Genomic DNA, 19,923 nt, shown 5'->3' on the forward strand with positions numbered 1-19,923 from the left:
GCAGACAGGTTTCTGCAAATACTGCTTCAGCATGCAATAGCACTGAGTTGAAAGAAACCCAGAAAAATGCTAAGCATCACCAGGGAAGGATGCAGAGGAGGATGGAGGGAATCATTCTTTTGTACCTAAAACCATAGTGCTTCTACTTCATAACCACTATATGCAGTTCTGTTCTGCAGCACTCTAAATAGGTGGCAGTGAGGATTGGACAGGTAAAAGCAATCAGGTGGTGGACTTCCAGAGAAAGACTGTTCTGCAGTCCAAGAGCAAAGGAGGATTCCATAAAATTAGCATGAAATCGGTTTAAAAAAATAAAAGAATCCAGTGGGGAATAAATTTGTGGAATCTGCTTTCATAGGAGGATACAGAAGTAGACCATGTCAAAAGTCATGAACAATAAGCCTGCAACTATATAGCTCAAGTTTAACTTCTCAATTCCAGTGACAAGCTGAGTAGGAAAGCTGCAGAAAACAGCCAGGTTTCCATGACTTCCCTCAGGGTTCACCTCTGCCAACTCTCACAGCTGCTGTCTCTGACACTCTCAACAGGAGAGAGCAAGCAGGGAAAAACAGACATGAGTGAAGAGGCTCTCTTGGGTAGATAATGGACTTTCTAGATACGAAGAGTAACTATGGATGATTCCTATTTTTTCCTGTTCTCTTGAAAGCCTAGGAATGTGCAGGTGGCCTGACCCATCATATGGCCAGGCAGAGAAGGTTGATCCAGTTGGGAGGCAGAAACTAGGTGCAAACAACAATGACTGGATTGATGCCTAGATGATTTTTTGCCTTTCCTTTTATATAACTTGCATGATCCTCAGTATTCTTAGCATGCATACTTGCAATTGCTTAAGTCTGATAACGTAGCATAGCCCTAGTGTTCTGTTAGGCATGGGGACCAAACATCCTAAAGGCCTTGAAAAAGGAGGCTGGAAAATGCAAAGCTATATGGGGAAACCAAGGTCTTCTCTAGAACCTATCCTGTAAACCAGAGATTTGGCCCACCCAGGGGGGGAATTCTGCAGATGGGGGAATATCAGGCCATTCATCCAGGCCTCCCATTGGTGCATCCTTGTTAGATATGCCAGTTTGTAAGGTCTATAAATTGCATACATGATCTATGGTGTGTGCACATTGAAGCACATCCCACCATGGGGAGACAGTGCACCATAAGGACCCATATTAAAATACCAAGATAAAATCCCCTTATCTTTTAACTATGTCTGGCTCTCAATTTTAAAACCAGGAAAAGGCATCAGGATGAACTTAATTGGTGGTGGCTACATAAAAGAAGGACTCAATAGAGAAAAAAAATAATAAAAAAAGGACTACTGGAACATCACAGGCAGATGTAAGCTCAGAGAACAGTTTACTTTAGAAAACAAAAAATCTGGCAGACCAACAGCAGAAAAAGCCTTCTTAATTTTTAAATTTTTTTTGCATCATTTGTCTAGGAAATTGAGATCTTCTGTCTTAGGAAGAATTTTGGCCCAGGAAAATCAGCTTAGATATTTATCAACAAGATCAGAATGAGGAAAAAGGGGGGACACTAAGTTTTCCAAAATAGTACCAATCCAAAGAGGAAAAGCAGTGTTTTCCTTGTGCTCCAGGAAGCTGATGCTGCTCAGCTTCAACAGTGCAGAAATAGAGATACTGAAGGCACTACTTCCCTTTTGCTAAGGACTGCCAGTACTGGAGGGGGGAAGAGAAGGAAGACCTTGCAGCTGTTTCCTGCAGGAAACCTTCTCCAGTGGGGAGCATACACTAAGCCCAGCTGGAGTGAATGGGCCTCTGCAGGCTTTGAAGCACACAGTGTGTAGGGGTAGGTGTCAACAGGTAATAGCTTGGACATGATCTTTTTTCTAGGCTCAGACCCTACACTCAGATTTACAGCAGATCCATTATAAAATGTTTTGTGGTTATTTTCCTCAGGGTCAGGATTAATGAGGGAGAGATGGTATTCTTGTTTGGACTCAGAGATGTTTATTATTTCTTATCTATGCTACATTCTCACAGACTGTGAGCTCTTCACCACACTAAGCTAACAACCTAAAAATGGAACCCCAGATCTCTCTCTACAAGGCCTTTTAAGTGTAAACTACACAGCTATAAAATTCCAACTAATTTATTTTTACTTTTAGCCCAATAACGAAACACCTGAATTCCGCAGTGTGGACATTTCTACCCAATCACACACAATACCAGCCAAACCCATAAAGAAGAAGGTGAAAAAGTAAGACAAGCCTACGCCCTAAAACTTTCATCTTGCTACACATATATTACTATATCCCAAAACCTCAGACTCGAAATTTTCCACCATGTGATATAACACTATTCAAACTACACACCCACAGCCTCAGTTCTATCACTCAGTTTTGGAAGCCTTTTCCATGGCCTCAGCTGAAATACAGTGTTCTCCTGTGGGTCACTGGCTGTCAGCACAGAAAGCCTGAAATTCTCTGCCCAGGGTTCTAACAATCCATGCTTACCCAAATGCTGGGTAAAAAAAGTGGAATGATCATTTAAAGAGATTTGGATCTCAAAACATAGCACTGTTCCCACAGGCTCTACTTATAACTTCAAAAAGGCATCAGCACTGGCTGCAAGCAGAGTAGTGGGTACAGAAAGGCCCTTCATTCCAGAAGTTCTTCAGACCCTTTCTGGTATTCACCTTTAAGGCAGAAAATTGCTGAGGGATTCCTTCTTCTTACCTACCAGTTCTGCTTATTTGTCTAATTCCATTATTTGGTGTCTATTTCTTTCTGTGCATAATTTTATTTCTAGAAGTTAGGAGCTTCTTTTTCTGTACAGTTATTTCAAATTGTACATGTATTCCCTCTTCTGTTCATCTTTGTGAGACCAGATTCATCTAAGTTGCTATTCTACACATTATCTGTGTGCTCCATTACACATGGGACTGTAGTGAAAGTGAAATACAGCGCAAACTGGGTGAAAATTCTTGGGAAAGTGGTAAGTGTCATTAGCCATTTATTGGTTGCTCACACAAATAGAAGAGTCTGGCAATTCTCCATGGAGAGAATAATTTCTATCTAAACAGCTTCTCAGATACATGCTGGCTTATTGTTGCATAATGTGGGCAATGCAAGGATTATAGCTGTCAGCAGTCCTTTATAGTGGCTTGGAAGAAATGACCAGTACAAAGTAATCTTACATCCAGTTTGTTCCAGTGTATGGATCCAACCCACTGACTGCAAAATACTTTACTTGATGAGGAGTCATGCAGCCACTGAGCACACCCAAAGAATATGTTTCATCTATAAGATGTGTGGAATTTCAAGCTGGCAAGCTGACTGCTTGAATGCCAGAATAATAAAGATGGTTTCAGGCCATTTCAGTCTGATCTAAATATCTGCCTTTTATGAGAGCTCTTTTAAGTCCAGAAATCAGACTTTGCCTTTCTTCTCCTTCATCTTTGAATACAGCCATCCTTTCAAAAGGCATAATGAGGAATCTTGTTGATACTCTGCAGTTCTTGAAGAGAGAAAAAAATACTGTCATCATCACCATCATAATGAATAATTTTAATTTTAAAAAACTTTTATAAAATGAACATTTCTCTCTACAGAAAACAGAAGCAGAACAGGAAAATGGTCAAATGATACAACCTGAAGCTGCCATAGCATCTCTCCTGAGAATTTTTGGTCTGCCAGACTTGTCACAATCCATCACATTGATTGCTGTGTCACCTTGAATCTTGAATGAGCTGTTCTTGGCAAGAAAAAGCTAAACTTTCTTCCCAGCCCTTGCCAACCCCCTTTCCCTGCAACAGTGGCAGAGAGATGATGCCATTTATCTGGGCCTTCAGCAAATTAGGAACGTCTTTACCTTTCTTTCACACTGGCAACTCAGAAAACAGCAAGTGTTTAGTTAAGCAGCAGAGTTGTACAGCTGAGACCTTGTTGTCTCTGCTGTATCATACATCAATTTCTGATGGCCAGGTTGTAAAGTGACACATATTCCTTCTTTCCCCTCTGCTCTTTCTCCTTACCCTGTGAGGACAAGATTTGGTGCATGGGGCTGAAGAACCAGAGGGTGATGGGCTAGGTATGTTTGCCTTGTGTGAGACACAGCTGGGAGCTAGGGTGTGGAGAGAGCAGGCAATGCATAAAACATGGCATAGTCATGATGAGGAAAGACAGTGAGGAAGCCAGGAGCAGTACTATCTATCCTTTTTGGTTAACTATTTGCTTTCAGAAGAAGCTTATTATAACTACTTTCTTATCTATATAACTATTTGCACAGCACCTTGCCGGTGTGCTAACAAACTAGAAACATCCCTTCTCCCCTACAGCTGTCTTTAAAGAAGGAAAGAAATAAAACTATCCTTTCCTATGTATGGAGAAATTAATGTACTACAGGAAAGGCAGCTCTGCCTTTGTCCCATAATAAATAAAACCCATCCATATTTGGAGCTATCACACCATACACACAGAGAACATAGATGCACTAGATTATCTTTGTAACTGTTTTAATATTACAAGACCACAGGGAACCAAGCTTTGGAGTTAAACAGCATGGAGCAAATCAATAAAAATTTCAATGTGAATTGCATATCTAAAGGCTAAAAGTCTTGTGCCAAGACACAGAGCAGTGGCAGAGGATAGAAAATGACTTACTTTAATTAGTTTAAAAAACAGAGGAAGATTAGGAGGATTTCTGGATGATTCATAAATGCAATGCTTCTTTTAATCTTGTCATTACAAGATTGAAAAATGAACTCCATAGGAATTTTCCTTTATGCTCCGAAATTGGTGATTTTTTTTAATAGCTGTTTCAACTCTCAAAGCAATCTCTGATTTACTGACCTGGAAATAAATTCTGCCTTATCAAGAAACAATGTCTGAGACTGATTGCTGTTGCTAATGTAATTAATAACTGACAGCAGAAGAGCTGGTGAGAGAAAGGAATCCTGGCTGTTTACAGTATATGGGCCCCAGTTACACACATAGTTTCTTTCCAGATTATCCAGTGCCTCTGGATCAGACACATACACTTGTACTTTCTCACCAGAACATCCCTTTTCTTTACTCTTCTCCCTTCTCAGCCCATTTCTTTTGTCAGGCAGCAATGCACCAGTGAATATATTCTAAGTCTCATTCAAAACAGCTGAGCAGGTTCACCTGAAAATTTCTAAAGCATTTGGCCAGAGCTACACACCTGGAATGGAAAAGTATCATCCTGGATGCTGAGTGTATAGAAAACTGCTAATTATGTCAGGTGGGATATAATGGAAAGCATCTGTCACATAGCACACCATCTGCTTTCACAAAAGTGACAGAACCAGTCACCGTGGTTTGCTCTCTGTCCAAGCTCACTGTAGCTCTTTTTCTTTGAAAAGCAAATATCAACAAGTGGCATTTCTAATGACAAGACAGTTAGTCTATTTGAATACATTGGTTTCACTGAGATCTTAAGAAAGTGGTCTGCAGGGGGATATGTCTGGGAAGTCAGTACCGACCTACAGATGAGAAGTGCTGATCAGGTGAAGTTATGAAGCCTTAGAACCTCATTGTTGGTAAATTTGTGCATATTTTCACCACTGCTGAAAGAGGTTCAGGCAGATGGAGGAGGCACATTTGGAGGCAATAGAGATATAAATGACGTAGAAAATTTTGTCCCTAGCTTTCTGATAAAATCTAGGTACCTTCTCCAAAATGTGTCAGATTCATCATACAATTCTAGCAGTCCTAATACTTTGAAAGACCTGCAGGTTTGTAGTCTGTTCTCCCTCCTTTCCTTTGTGATTTCTGCTACCTTTCCTTACCTCAAGCCCTTGGGAACAGTTCTAGGTGTCGGCAGAACATTCCTTTATCCTGACTGTATAAAAGATAAAGGAGCCAATGCCCTATACAATGTACTGAATTCTGTGTACTGAATCAGAGGGGACCTGCACAGCTGATTTTCCAGAATTCAGGTAAAATTTAAAGCTCTGTGCACATCTGAAAGCCTTAACAAGTTAGGACATCATCATCTGCAGTCTGAAGCAAGTCTCCCCCACAAATGGACAAATTAATAAAAGAAAGAAGAAAAGGGAAAATCTATTTTAACAATTATTTTGAGGTTTTGGGAATATAATGACTACATATCAAGCACACAGTTCAAACTTCTTTGACATCTGGGGTCAGCTGATATTTATCCCTTTTCATGGAAAATATCACCTAGGAAGCTAGGGACTGCTGTAATAGCTCACCAAATGTATGATTAGTAGCAATTCTTTACCTTGACAACAGGATGAGAAAGAAAAATCATCTGTGTGGGCAAGATAAATCTCTGCAAGCAGCAGTATATTGAGGCATCAGCATCTTCAGTATCCCTCCTACCAGCAGTATGAAGGTGCAGACTGCAGACACCTTCTGCTCAGCGAATTAATAGGAAAATCTATGGCTGGCTCAATCTTTGCACTTCATTTCACCTGCCATGATAAAAAATTATAGGTAAAATATTCAACATGTCAAACATTGTGCTCAGGTGTACTGTGTTAAAAAATGCTCTTTCCCCAGATTTTCACAAATAACCCTCCAGCCCACTAAATTAGGGAACCTGGAAGAATAATCTCAAACAGATGATCCCTCACAGGTTTACATTATCAGCTGCTCACATGCTTAATTATACATTTTTAATTGCTTAGCAGGCTTAAATGATCTCTGATGTGATAAAAAACACATAAAAGAAGGAGCCATCTATTTGTGCAGGAACTGGTTTCAAAACTGACTTAATGTATGACATGTACCACCTATTCTGAAATTTTCAGAAAATGACACAGAAAACTGTGCCGTAAAGGAAAAAGCATAATTTTAGAAAACCTTCATTGTTTAAGTAGCAACAAAACTATCAAACCAACTAAACAAAATCTCAAGTGAACACATAAGAAAAGGAGAAAAATAAAGGAATTTAGACTTCAGAAAGTAGTTTTTGATTCTGAATTCCCTTTTTTTTTTTTTCTCAGTCTGAAAAACATGATACCTTTTTTTTTTCTGAAAAAAACCTGAAAATTTTGTATTAATTGTTCTGAAGGTGTTTATGTTGCAACAGTGAAGGTTATTCTGGAAGAACTTGCTGCGCCTGAATCTGTTAATCTCAGATATTTCTAGAGGGCATGAGAAGGAATAAACTCTCTATACCTGTCCTGAGAGGTAAATGCATGTTTCTCTAATTTGTAGTGTCTTTGAGCTCCATCAGTATTTATTTTCTACTGTCAGCTATAAAACTACTCTAACCCACTGGCTAGCTACTGCAGATTTGGACTGTAGAGGAGAAACCTGAACAGTCAGGGTGGGTCGTCATACAGCATTAACAAAAATTGGGAACTTATTTTCATTACCATGGACATTTAGGCAACAGAGTTTAAATAAGGTGGGTCTGAAAATTAATCACTTCTCCATGGCACAAGAAACTGAAGGCAGTTTTCATATAGACTTCATCCTGGTTTTCTGTCCCTATACAGTTAGAACAGTTAATGTAGCCTTTCAGAGTTCTCATACACCAAGCTAAACAAGTGCAACATGCATTCATCATCTTTCTTGATTTAAAGCCTTCCAGTTTTCATGTTAACTCTTACCATGAAAGAGAGTGCTCTTTTGCCAGTAGCTCTTAACTGCAGAACACGGCCTGTTTCCCTGGGTTTGTTTTTAGCACTCTTTACCTACTCTGCTTGGCGTCAGTAAATTACCAAGGGTAGCTTTGACATGACTCATTCTGTCTCCTAGATGATCTAACAGATTGTAAATATGAAGAAGATTTGTGGGGAAATACATTGAGGAGATTGTGCCTGGATGTTTTTATCTTTAAAAGTATTGCTACCTTGTGTTGTTCCTGTCCAACAAGGCAGACTTTTATATGTAAATCTTTCCCTAAGCATGCTAATGAGATAAATAAAACTTTTCTTCTTCTGAGCAGCCAGAGTCCATGGAGAACTCCCTGTTTCAGCTGTAAGTTATGAGTACCCTGGAGGATGCACTAACATATCCAAAGCAGCCTTCATCTTTATGGAGTACTGACCTCTCCCTTCTTCACTATGTAATAAGCCTACTTTCAAGTCCTTCCAGCTACAAGAAAAGGTAGAAAAGATTGGCGGCATTTGCATATTTTTGAGTCAAGACCTCTTGATTATAAACTATAATGTATGTCTTCTGCTCAATGAACTTGATTCCCAAGTGTCACAGGTGCTCCAGTGATAACATGAGAAGTTTAGCTCCTGATATGGACACATCTTAACTGTTTTGTGCAAAAGAAGAAGAAGGTGAATGTGCATTCTTGAAGGAGTTGGGATATGTCAGCAGACATTCCCAGTGCTCTTGGAGCAACACAAAATCTTAGTAGCCATCAGTGAGTCTCTACCACAGAGAGACAGGCAATCTACCATAAGAGGGCTGGGAAATCTGTATGTTTCAGTCTCTGATGTTATGAAATTGTCTGTAGGGCACACCAACTCACCTCCACAGAAAGGTTTTCACAGCACACGCTCTGAGCAGTGCTTACTGGAAGCCCTGATATGCTTGACCCTGCCAGACAATAGGCTTTTCTTTTGTGAGGGGATGCCCAGGGAACTACTTATCTGGTCTGAACGTCTATCACTACTACTAAAGCCCAGTGCTGTCCAGTGTTGATGGGATCTGGCCAGAGGGCCCTGTGGAGCTCTAGACCACTGTTATGATCCACACAGATTGGTTCACCATGTTTTAAGTCTGTCTGCAAGGGCTATAAACAGACTCAAGCTACTCTCATCAAAAGAGATAACCCAGCAGCAAGGCACTGTGGGCATGTAGGGGTGAAAGGTCCAGGATTGGTCAACAAGACTCACTTCTTGGTTCTGATTATATAACCTCCCTGTGCCTATGTCATTCCTCAGTAGGGCTGTACTTGAACAGCTTGAGGAGTGTGCAACTATTCAATAATGACTTCTTGCACTCCAGGAGAGCTTGATATCCAAACTACCAACTAGACTGCCCTCATGGGGGTTAGGGCTGGTTATCCTTTTTAATATACAGCCAGAAAACAGTTACTTCTGGTTCTCCCGCCTAGAACAAACCTTTCTCAGGCTGTTAGAGCTCCAGGACATTGTACTGCACTCTGTTGCATCCATACAAGCAGCACAAGGCTCACAGCTGGAGGAGAAAAGGAAAGAGATAAAGAGCATAAGACAAACCTCTTGCTCATGAAGTGATAATGCATCCTTAAAGCTCCTGTGACAAAAAGGCTGAGCAGCATAAGTCAGAAAGACTTATGTCAGGTGCCTCACTGGTGTGTTACTCACCCAAAAGTGCACTGTATATCCTAGCCACTATCATTAAGAGGGCTGAAAAATGGAGTTTTAAGAGCAAAGAACCCTTTCACACTGGAAAATATTTGGTTCAAAACAATTTTTTATATTTAATTTTGCAATTTAATTTATAGTAATTATAAATATATTGCAAATATTATAAATAAATTATAGCATTATAATTTTAAATAATATAATTATAAATAAATTATAAAAATAATTTATTTTTGCAATTACTGGCATAAGCAAGGATGCTATACTATAAATATTGAGACACAATTGATAAGACAGGGGAGAGTCCTAAATTATGGGTTAGAATACTCACATTGCTTTTTGTATTTAAAATGCAAAAAGAAAAATCCTGAATTTGTCAGAAATTAAAAGGTAAATGCAAATCTTGATCCCTGGAGATGGCAGTGGAACAATTGGAATTTTAAAACAGAAACATCAAAAGGCATGATAGGAAAAAAGCTGAGTTTCAGAAAGACTTAGAGGCACATTAATTAACCAAGAAAAAGCAAGCAAAATCAACCTATCCTTTAAAGGAGTTCTACAAACATGGGGAAAGGCTTTAAATGTTTCTGTTATAGAACTTGTCCAAAAGAAAGGCAAAAGAAGGTAACATTTGAGACTCTGGCTGAGCAGAACAGATACAGCCCCTCTCCCAGCTGCCTCCTGGTCATCAGTTATGTCAGTGCACAGCTGGAAGGTGTTCAGAGCAGAATTGGGGGATATCAGTTCTCTACCCGAGTATATTTTGAAGAGGGGATGAAAGAATTGGTTTTTCGTTTGCTAAGCAAACAATGATCACATAGTTGCAATCAGCAACATGGTAAGAGAGAGCAAAATACTGCGCCTTATTTCTCTACCACAAATAGTACCCAGCTTCTGAAGTTTGAGGAGAGCTGCAAGATTGTGAAAATCTTAAGGATTGGGTTTTCCAACACTGTCCACAGAATCTCATCTTTTAACAAAAAATAGCCATTTTTGGTCTAAATCAAGGGACAATTTAGCCCAGCTTGTCTGTAACACTAGACAAAAGCAAATGTATTGGAGAGAGCAGAACTGGGTAAGTATGCAGCAATACTCTCTTAATCACAAGCAACTTGCAGTTCAAGGACTTCCCCAGCCAAAGGAGATGTTTTTATATTCAAGAGGCCCCAGTTAATTTCTTTCCTATGAATTTGTCAATATGCCTTCAGAATCTGTGTGAACTTTTAACAGTCACAGTATCCTGCAGCAAGGAGTTATAATGATTAATGATAAATTGTATAAAGAACAAAAGAAATCCTGTTTTGAAACTCCTTCCTTCTTATTCATGTGTTGCCCTGTAACTTTGCTTAGAAGGGACAGTGCATAGTCAAACTCCATTCACCTTAGGACCACACCGGAATCTACAGAACCATCTCACATACCTTCTCAGTTTTCTCTTTTCCATGGTGCAGCGTGTTTACTGATTGCCATAGTCATACAAGTCTGTTTACTCATTTCTAAGGCCCTCACAGATTTATGATCATTCTCCTCCTCTGTACTGTACTCTGCACTGAACAGATCCTACACAGAGCAGTTACAAATGTCTGCTGTTCTTCTTGGACATGAGGAGCACCTTACAGAGACCAGTGAATTGTAGTGCTTGGGCAGACAGGAGTGAGGGACAAGGTATCCAGGAGCTCAAACAGGTACCTGGACCTGGACCAAGGGAAATCGTACTGAGCAGCAGGAAGTGATCCACAGGCAGGAGACAGACAGGCCCTTTCAGTACTGTCCCTTTGAGATCTGCAGCAGATATTTGGGTCTCTTTTAGGATGGTTTCCTATTGGCAGAGAAATTGTGTATACAGGATCAGGTATTCTCTCAGTGTAGTTAAGAAAACCCAGTAGTGGAACAGACACAGTCATAAGTGATGCATAGACTTCTAGAAATGCCCATCTGCTGTCTCTCACTTTAAACAAGAGAGCTGACAACCTCTAAAATGCTTCAATTCCCTCCCCTCCCCACCCCCTTTTTTTTTTTTTTAACCTGAGCTTTTGTTTTTTGAGCTTTTAGGACCAGATTTATTAAACAGATTCTCAAACTCAGTGACATCTCTGAGAACTCTGGAAGTGATGTCTGCAATTGCTGACAGCTCTGTGAGAGTTGATCTTTTCTCTTAAAGCTGCTGAACATCTATTAATACATTAAAAAACCCAATTTTGCACAAATTACAATGTTATCCACCATTCAGGTTCATAGGACAGAGCCAGATAACATGACTCAACAATATCCAAGAGCTCTAAAGCCATAAGGCAAATAAAACTAGGTCGGTATCTGTAAAAGTTGCAAACTATAAGTCAGTCTTGTGATCTCATGGAGAAGGACACAGGTTTGTATATTCCAGCTTAGCAATACATCCAGCTGAGTTTCAAAGCCATGGATAAACACTTCCCAGAATAACAGCTGAGAAGAGCATAATTTGCAGTGGCTACTGTATGAATACAAAAAGAAGATATCAAGAAATATAAAAAGATTTTCCAGATGAGAACTGTCAGAGTCTGAAAATGAAAGGGCAGTTCCAAACCCATCTTTTCTAGGACAAATTCAAGTATGTGGCTTATTAAATCCTCTCACAGCTGGAATGCTCAAAAGAAGAAAAATCAAATGAGAAGCACTGTCTGCTCTAAATGGATGAGGAAATTTAAAGCTTTGCAGTAATGTCTGTTTTAAAAGAGCAAGTGCCAGCTTATGGCAGCCATGAGCAGAGCTGGATCATTCTTTCAGCCTATCTATGAAGCCTGACCAGCACATGCAACAAAAAAAGATCTGTTACTTCCCTAGGTATGAGTTGTTTCTCGATGTCATGGAGTTACTTTACCTTTAAGGGAGGTGGAGTTGCTGGGAAGTGCTTGGAGTTTTTTCTCCTGACCAATTATCGGTCATTGCTGGGAATTGACAGCAGTTTAGGCCATTGGAAAGTGGGATCAACTTGTGAACCCTACCTTAAAGTGTAAAAGCAGAGCTCTCTGGGCTCTCTTTGTTTCCTGGCTGTGACGGGTGGCGGAGCTCCAGGCCTCCCGTCCCTGCCCAGGCCATGCGGCCGGGCGGGGATGGGGCCGGGCCTGCCCCGTCTCCCGGCCGGGAGATGGGGGGGCCTGGGGAAGGTTTTCCTTGGGCCCAGGCCAGGTCGAGCCGATCTCTGGCTCGGCTGCAGGTTTTGCTGTAACTACATTCACTAGAAACTGCCCAGTGAAGAAAGAGGGAGGCCCTGGACTTGCAGCGGGTTGGAGCAGCGACCACACGCTCCAGAGCAGCCATGAGGAACTTTCCATCGCAGACAGCTCCAGCTCGTGTTCGGCAGAGATCACCGAACCATCTACAAAAGCCTGGGCAAGATGTTAACTCTTTCATTACCCAGATGAGACTTGCGGATTAATCTTTTTATCCAGAGAGAGAGAGAAAGAAAGATCAACATGAAAAGAGACTTTATAAACTACCAGTGACAAGAAAGAAAAGAAGCTTCAGGAAAGGTAGAGAATTAAGAAGATGCTTTAATTAAGCTGAAATATCTCCCTGTTAAAACTATGGAGATGGACAATAAAGTCCTGAAAAGAACTCCTTTAATTCATGATATAGGATCTAGAGAGGAATAGTGTTCAAAGTGTAAATTTGAGTAAAGAGTAATTATAGTATAGTGAAGTACTGGGAGATTAAAAGCCTTGAGAGGCCATGAGAAAACTGTTGAGAGATTTGAAGCCCTGAGAGGCCATGAGAAAACTGTTTTCTGGTGAAGCTCACAGGAACAGATGAAGAAGACTTTTTTTTGCCTTTGAATAACTTATCCTTAAAAATGTTATCTCTAGACACATGGCCCATACTTACTTCAGAGTGATGTGAAAATGGGAGGAGTGAACTCTAATAATAGCAGCTCTGAGCAGCTAACATTAGGGCAATAGAAAACTATAACAAAAATAGTTTTCTTGTGAGAAACTCCATAAATTAACAGGAAGAAACTTCTGTTTCTCTATAAAGACTGGTGAACATACTAGCAAGAATTGGGACTGTTTTAACCATCAGAGTTCCAGAGTTTTTGTCTCTGTTGTCATGTGAACAAGAGAATAGTGGGTGGATAGGAGATGGAAAGGTTTTTCTGGAAGTTTATTCTGGTGTTCTTATTATTGTGGTTTGTCAATAAACTTTCTTTTTTTTTCCCTTTTAAGTTGTATGCCTGTTTTGCTCTTATTCTAATCCATATCTCACAGCAAGAAGTAAATAATTTTCTTAGTTAGTGGTTTAAAACCACGACACTCGAGAAGAACAAACTGAGCAACATGAAGCAGTACCAAGCATTATGGGCAGTACACAGGCTTGTACTGCTCTCTTTAGGAAGGGTGTATCCAGAGGTGCTTTGCTCACTCAGGGCTCCAGTCTCCCAGGTACTGCCCAGCAGTATCTGAGCAACTGGCCACCACCAAAGAGAAACCAAAAGAAACCAGGATACACACTTGGACAGTCCCTCAGAGCCAGGCTGAGAGCTGAAACACACTGCTTCTGCTTTGTGGAAATCATCCAAAACTGAGGGTATTCCAGAAAAATACCTTAATCCTGTTGAGATTTCAGAAGTCTATCTGGAATCTCAGATGTCTACTTCAGCTTGTGAAGAACATTTCTGCAGTTCAGATGGGCAAATTCTGAGAGATTCAGTTGTATCTTGTTTCTTCCTTGCCTTGCCTTGCCTTTGCCTTGCCTTGCCTTGCCTTGCCTTTGCCTAGCCTTTGCCTAGCCTTTGCCTTGCCTTTGCCCTTGCCCTTGCCCTTGCCTTGCCTTGCCTTACCCTGCCCTGCCTTGCCTTGCCTTGCCTTTGCCTTGTCGTTGCCTTGCCTTTGCCTTTGCCTTGCCTTTGCCTTTGCCTTGCCTTGCCTCACCCTGCCTTGCCTTGCCTCGCCTCGCCTCTTTCTTTCCTTTCCTCTTTCCTTTCCTCTTTCTTTCCTTTCCTCTTTCTTTCCTTTCCTCTTTCTTTCCTTTTCTCTTTCTTTCCTTTTCCCTTTCTTTTTTCTTTCTTTTCTCCCATTAGTCTACCACAGGTAGATCAGTCTCACCTTCCTCCAGACTCCCAGACTCCTGGGAAAAGGCTCTATTTCTTAGTCTGTGCACATCACCACAGTGCTTCTGGTTGAGTCAGAGAGTATATTTAAGCCAATGAGTCATCCACAGCTCTTTCAGGAGGAAACTTTTGCTATAACTTCTATTACTTACACAAGCTATACTGTGACGATTGAGACATAATTGGTAAGGGACAGGTGAGAGTAGGGGAAGTCCCTTATTATGGGTCCGAATAGCCACATTTCTAATTGAAATGCTTTAAGTAAGGAAGAACTTATTGTGGACAGAACAATCTTAGTGCAATAAGTGACATTCTTGTTTTTTTCTTTCAAGGTTTCATTTTCTTCAGCATCCAGAAAAGTCACTCATCTTTTTAGGGATTGTTGGCATGAACTGTGGCAGAAAATTTGGCCAAAAACTGTGCAACGAGTTAGGTTAATTTACAGTCACATACAAAACTAAGAAGAACTAAATGACTTAATTATTCTTAACAAAAAAAAAAAGCAAGCCTGAAAACTACGCATAACACCAATTAACAAAGCACATGTAGAAACATTTTTCTAAACAATAACTGAAAATGGGCATGGCAATGTTTTAAAATTACTCCACAAAGTTAGTGTGTGTTTGCAACTAAAAATGAAAGGGAGCCAGCATGTTTTAGAATGCTTTAATAATAAATATTCCTCTGCTTCTGATGGAAGTGAACTATCTTAGAGAGATTTTAGTCCAAGGTAAAATCACATAGGACAGAAACACAAAACAGAAGAATGAATTAAATCAGCAAAAGTTTCTAACCTGCAGAAAAAAATTTGTGGTGAAAAAAGACTCACAAAAAGGATATGACAGTAATTAAAAGATATTATAACTGACAGTAATTCACCATAAAAAATTCCATACCTGTTCATATGCAGTTTCAAATAAATGGTTGTTCTTTATTTCTTTGCTGAGCAGGGAAGTGTCATAATTGACAGACAGTCCCATTAGGTATTGTTCCAGCTGTCAGACTTCAGGAGAAGGTTGCACGCTATCACACAAAACAGTAAAACTCAGTTCTTTAGAAAGTTTTTCAGGGCAAGGAACACACTTAAAATTAAAGAAAGAGGTTTTTACAAAATTGAAGACTACATCTGTCAATCCAGACTAGCACTTAAAGCTTTCAATAGAACAACAAAAGTAATTTTGACCTTCTCTTTGACTGCATCTCCTAGGAAGACAGCTAAAGAAATGAGTGTGAGTCAGCACAGAGAAATGCATGTGTTTTCTAAATTCCCAGTTACATGAAAGAAAGAGGAAACACAATTGAAGCAAAGGAAACGTACCCAGTCAGATCAGACGTGCGTCTGTTAAGAGATGAATAAAAAGTAAACTTTCATAGGTATCTCTAAAAAACAATAAAAAGAAAGTTTAAGGCTATGAAATTCTGTTTACAACCTGTACAAACAGCTTTCTTTCTCTAGACCTTAACAATTGGTTCTGAATAGACCCAGCTCATGAATAGTAACTATTGTTCCTAAGCAAAGATAGCACACTGTAATAGAAGCTCTCAAATTTCACCTTTTCTGCAGCATCATGGCATAAAGTTCCTGCAAATTCCAGGGTTCAAAGGCCAGCAATGCTCTAGAGAAATCCATCTACCTCAATCTATGGAGGAAAAAAATCTCCATGAATATATGGCATATGAAATAATGAGAGACTGAAATTAAATGGCAGTTTCTCTCATTAATATCATTCTTTACCAGCAGAAAAATCACACAGAAAAGGCCTAATGAGGACCTTGTTGATACAGCAAAGTACAAAAATATGAAGCACCTGAAATTAATTAAGAAATAGGATGGGAAATGAAAGCAGCAGAGGTCAGCACAGGTTGATCAGCATCTCCTCAGCTCACTGACTGAACTTTTTCACCACAAGCATAGTGAACCTGTTTGCTACACAGTGTCTGTTTTGTTGAATAGCACAACCCTGTTTCTGGCACTTACAAGGGCTCATCAGAGCCTGTACTTATCTACAATGAAGTTTTTCTAGTTTAGGACTCACTTTTCTCACTCTTTTCTCACATCATATATATGTTGGGTCGTGAACCTTTTAGGGTCTGACTGCCACAAAAACTCACCTGTACATTTCTGAAGGAAATTGAAGCCATCTCAGGAAATAAGCAAGCAGCATACAAAACATTAAAAAAAGTTGTGTATCTTTCCTGAGAAATACAGCTCTGTACAGCTTTTCTCAATGAAGTATTCTCTGTTCAGTTAGATGGAGGACATTGTATCATACAGTTCTTTATCAAAGTACTTCCTCTAAGTTCAAGGCATTCCAGAGACAGGGTGCTCTCTGCATAAGCAGACCTCTTGAGTCTCACTAGTTCTTTCTTCCCTTTGTAGTATGGACCCAAATCAACAGTTTAAATTTTTCACTTACAACTGAATTTTCTCCAGGGAAAATACGCAGTGACATACACACTCATGTGTCTGCGTATATGTCACCTGTGAAGTATTTTTGAGTAGAATTGCTCTGTCTGCCAGAGCCTATTATCACTCTCTTTTCCACACTGACTACTTCATATTGTCTTTTTCATGAGAGTCAGATAATTTCTTCTTTCAGACTGAGCTTTAGACCCTGTCAGTACTCTGCCAGACAGAAAAAGAACAATGTAGGAAGGACACCCTGATTAATCTGCATCGCTCACAATGACGTGTTACTCTCATAGATATAAGAGTGTTATGGGAAGGGGATTATGCTTGAGATATGATTCACAACAATTAATGAAAACTGAACTTGATTAGTCTAGCACAACTGGATAAATCAAAACCTAAGAATATGTATATAATCTGTAAATCTCTGAACCCAGGAAGATATAGACCGAGTAAAACCTACAACAGCTGTTTTCTTGGGCTGTGAGTTGTGCTGGAGGGCCTTCCAGAGGAAGCATTGAACTCTGTAGATGTGCTGCTACAGGAAAACACTTCTGTCATCGTGTCTAGTCTCACATGGGCAGGGAGAGTCTGGAACAAAGGAAGCTATCATCTAATAGAAGACTACTGTGAATGGAACTCCATCTGGATGATATACCACTGATGAATGCTGTGGGATGTGGAACTTGCCAGGGAAAATGTCTTGCAAGGGGACATTTAATCATTGCAGCTACAGAAATAGAGAGTCACCAAATAGCTGAAAAATGAGCAGAGCTGTGGCCTGTGGAAAGAGTGGGGAGGCTAGCAAAGATCCATCGGTACCCTCTGTTTGTTGCTTCTGGAGTGAGGAAGGAAAACCCTTTGCAGAATGATGGGCACATGGGGGTACAAAAGGATAATAAACATTATGCCATGCTTCATCAGGCACTAGTTTCACAACTGAGGTCCAAATAAAGTCTGCTTTATGACAACCATGGGATGACGTGGAATTGTGTGTGGATGTCATGCCCTGAGAGAACAACACAGTCACTAGTAGGTTCCTGTCCCAGACATTTCTTTTGCTTGCACATTTTACTAGGTCTCAGTTCATCACAAAAGGAGACACAAGCTGCAGGTTTTTGAATTCACTCTCTGTCCCAGTCCGACAGATCAGCCATTCACCTATCATCTTTCTGCTCTGGCTTTGCTTTCCACTTAGGTCAAAGAAAGGGGTAATGGCAGAGCTGGTATCTCACTAGATTGCAGGGTTCATCTGCACAGGGCCAACTGTGATTACAGCTACGTGGAAGCAGTGTCATGTGCTTTCTGAATCCCATGCTTTTGTTTCTGAGGCACAGCTGGTGAATATCTAGAACAACCTCTGCTTACCAATCTCTGCCTAACAAATCTTCTAATTAAGATGATCACCCATCTTGGAATGGAATTATTTAACTGGGGGAAAGAAAGCCCCACCAAATGGCAGACCTTAGAGGGTCTTACGGAGATTTTAAATAAGAGGAGAAAGGAAGAAGAGACAGCCTTACTGTCTCACTGTGAGGTCTCCTCCTGTTTTACAGGGATATTACTCAGCCATGAAACAGCAACAATATTATGGAAGTCTACACTTCAAGTACTGACAATGGGGTATGCAAAAAAAAAAGTGTTTAAGATTCACTGGTTTCACTTAGCCCAACTGGACAGAAGCTTCTGCAAAAATACCTACCTCATGGTGCTGAGAATTTCATTTCAGGTTAAGCCCAAAATGTCTCTTCCTCTCTGATGCGAGCACAAGTGTGCAATTCCCACCTGGTGAGGATGCTGAGAGGTAAGAAGGCAGCTTGCTCTGATTCCTCAGCACTACGCTGCAGTCTGTATGGTGAGCAGAATGTACCTGTAGCCAGATATGTTCAGGGAACAGTAGTGGGAAGTAAAATGGGAGTTGACAGGAGACGGAGTGAAGGATGTGATTTTGCAGTACATCTGCCCTGATGCAGCTCTCTACACCAAAGAGCTAACACTTACTACAAATCCACATAGCAGAGAGATCTGAATCTTCGAATCCCACTGTCAGTGGGGTTAAACCACCATGAAAGGTTTGGCTGTGGTCAAGGAAGACATGAGTCACAGTCATTTCACAAACCTGCAGAAGGAAGAGGAAGATAGAAACCAGTTACTGTCCACAGGTGTTCCAGCAGCAAAAAAACACAACAAAAGATAGTAGGGTTTTCAGGGCTTACAGTTCTCAGATGGCAGGAAAGAACAGGGAAGGCTCAGCAGCAAACTGTGGAGATGTGTAGGTTCTGGACCCAGTAGGTTCTTCATGGATTACTATTATTGAAAGCTGTTTTTCTTTTTTTCAAAGTGAAGCAAATCAAGACACAAACAAAAGAACCAACCAAGGAGCAGACATAACGGGCAAGGATAAATTTTCTAATTTTCAGGGAAAAGACTGAAAAAGGTTCATCTGTTACCTGTTTGAAGTACTGTAAAACTGAGTGGTGGACTTCCGAATTCCTATGTGCATATCTCAAGACTGAGCTGTTCCAAGGAAGGGATTCAAGCAGATCAACACAACCCTGGCACACATCACAGCTTTTGAGTTCTGAAAGTGACTGTTTCTGTGTAAGTGATACTCCAAAAAGTATCACAATCTGAGGTGATGTGGACAGACATCACATGCTAGGAGTCTGACTGTCACTGAAGTGAGTGAGATTTTTCTTTTTTACATAAAAAAAAGCTCCAGCGCAGTAATAAAAGAAAATGTAATGCACAGAGGAATAGGAATATATCACTGAAGTTTTCTGCATGAGGGTGATAGGCAGCCCTGGGTGCTCCACAATGTGCGTCCCCTAGCGAAGGATCATGATCTGTTCCACCAGAAGCAGAGTGCCATTAAAATACCACACAGTGGCAAACCATGAAGATCATCAGGGAATCATCATACCATGCTATGTCAACAAAGAGACAATCTTCCTTCCCTAAAAAGCCATATGGTTGCTCTGTGAAATCTCCTTTTCTAAGACCTAAGGGTCTTCTCTCATTCTTCTTTGTTTAGTTCTCATTTCTTACCTCTTAACCAGAATCACTTTATGTGAGGGAGGGATAGCTTGAATCTCCATGATTTATGATCTTGTGGGCTTAAATGAAAAATCTTACTTCCGTATTTATCTTGAACTTT

General features: G+C 40.4%; 1 long non-coding RNA gene across 1 annotated transcript; it reads right to left on the reverse strand.

Moving 5' to 3' along the window:
• Nucleotides 1-1,351: 1,351 nt before the first annotated feature.
• Nucleotides 1,352-15,996, reverse strand: LOC111941723 (uncharacterized). The gene is made up of 6 exons (XR_002870228.2): nucleotides 15,910-15,996; nucleotides 15,675-15,736; nucleotides 15,253-15,379; nucleotides 9,049-9,124; nucleotides 6,240-6,432; nucleotides 1,352-3,491 (listed from the first exon to the last, which is right to left on the reverse strand). It is a non-coding gene; the product is annotated as an uncharacterized LOC111941723 (long non-coding RNA).
• Nucleotides 15,997-19,923: the final 3,927 nt, after the last annotated feature.

The sequence above is a fragment of the Cyanistes caeruleus genome, chromosome Z (assembly GCF_971803275.1).
Source record: "Cyanistes caeruleus chromosome Z, bCyaCae1.hap1.1, whole genome shotgun sequence".
Taxonomy (NCBI): domain Eukaryota; kingdom Metazoa; phylum Chordata; class Aves; order Passeriformes; family Paridae; genus Cyanistes; species Cyanistes caeruleus.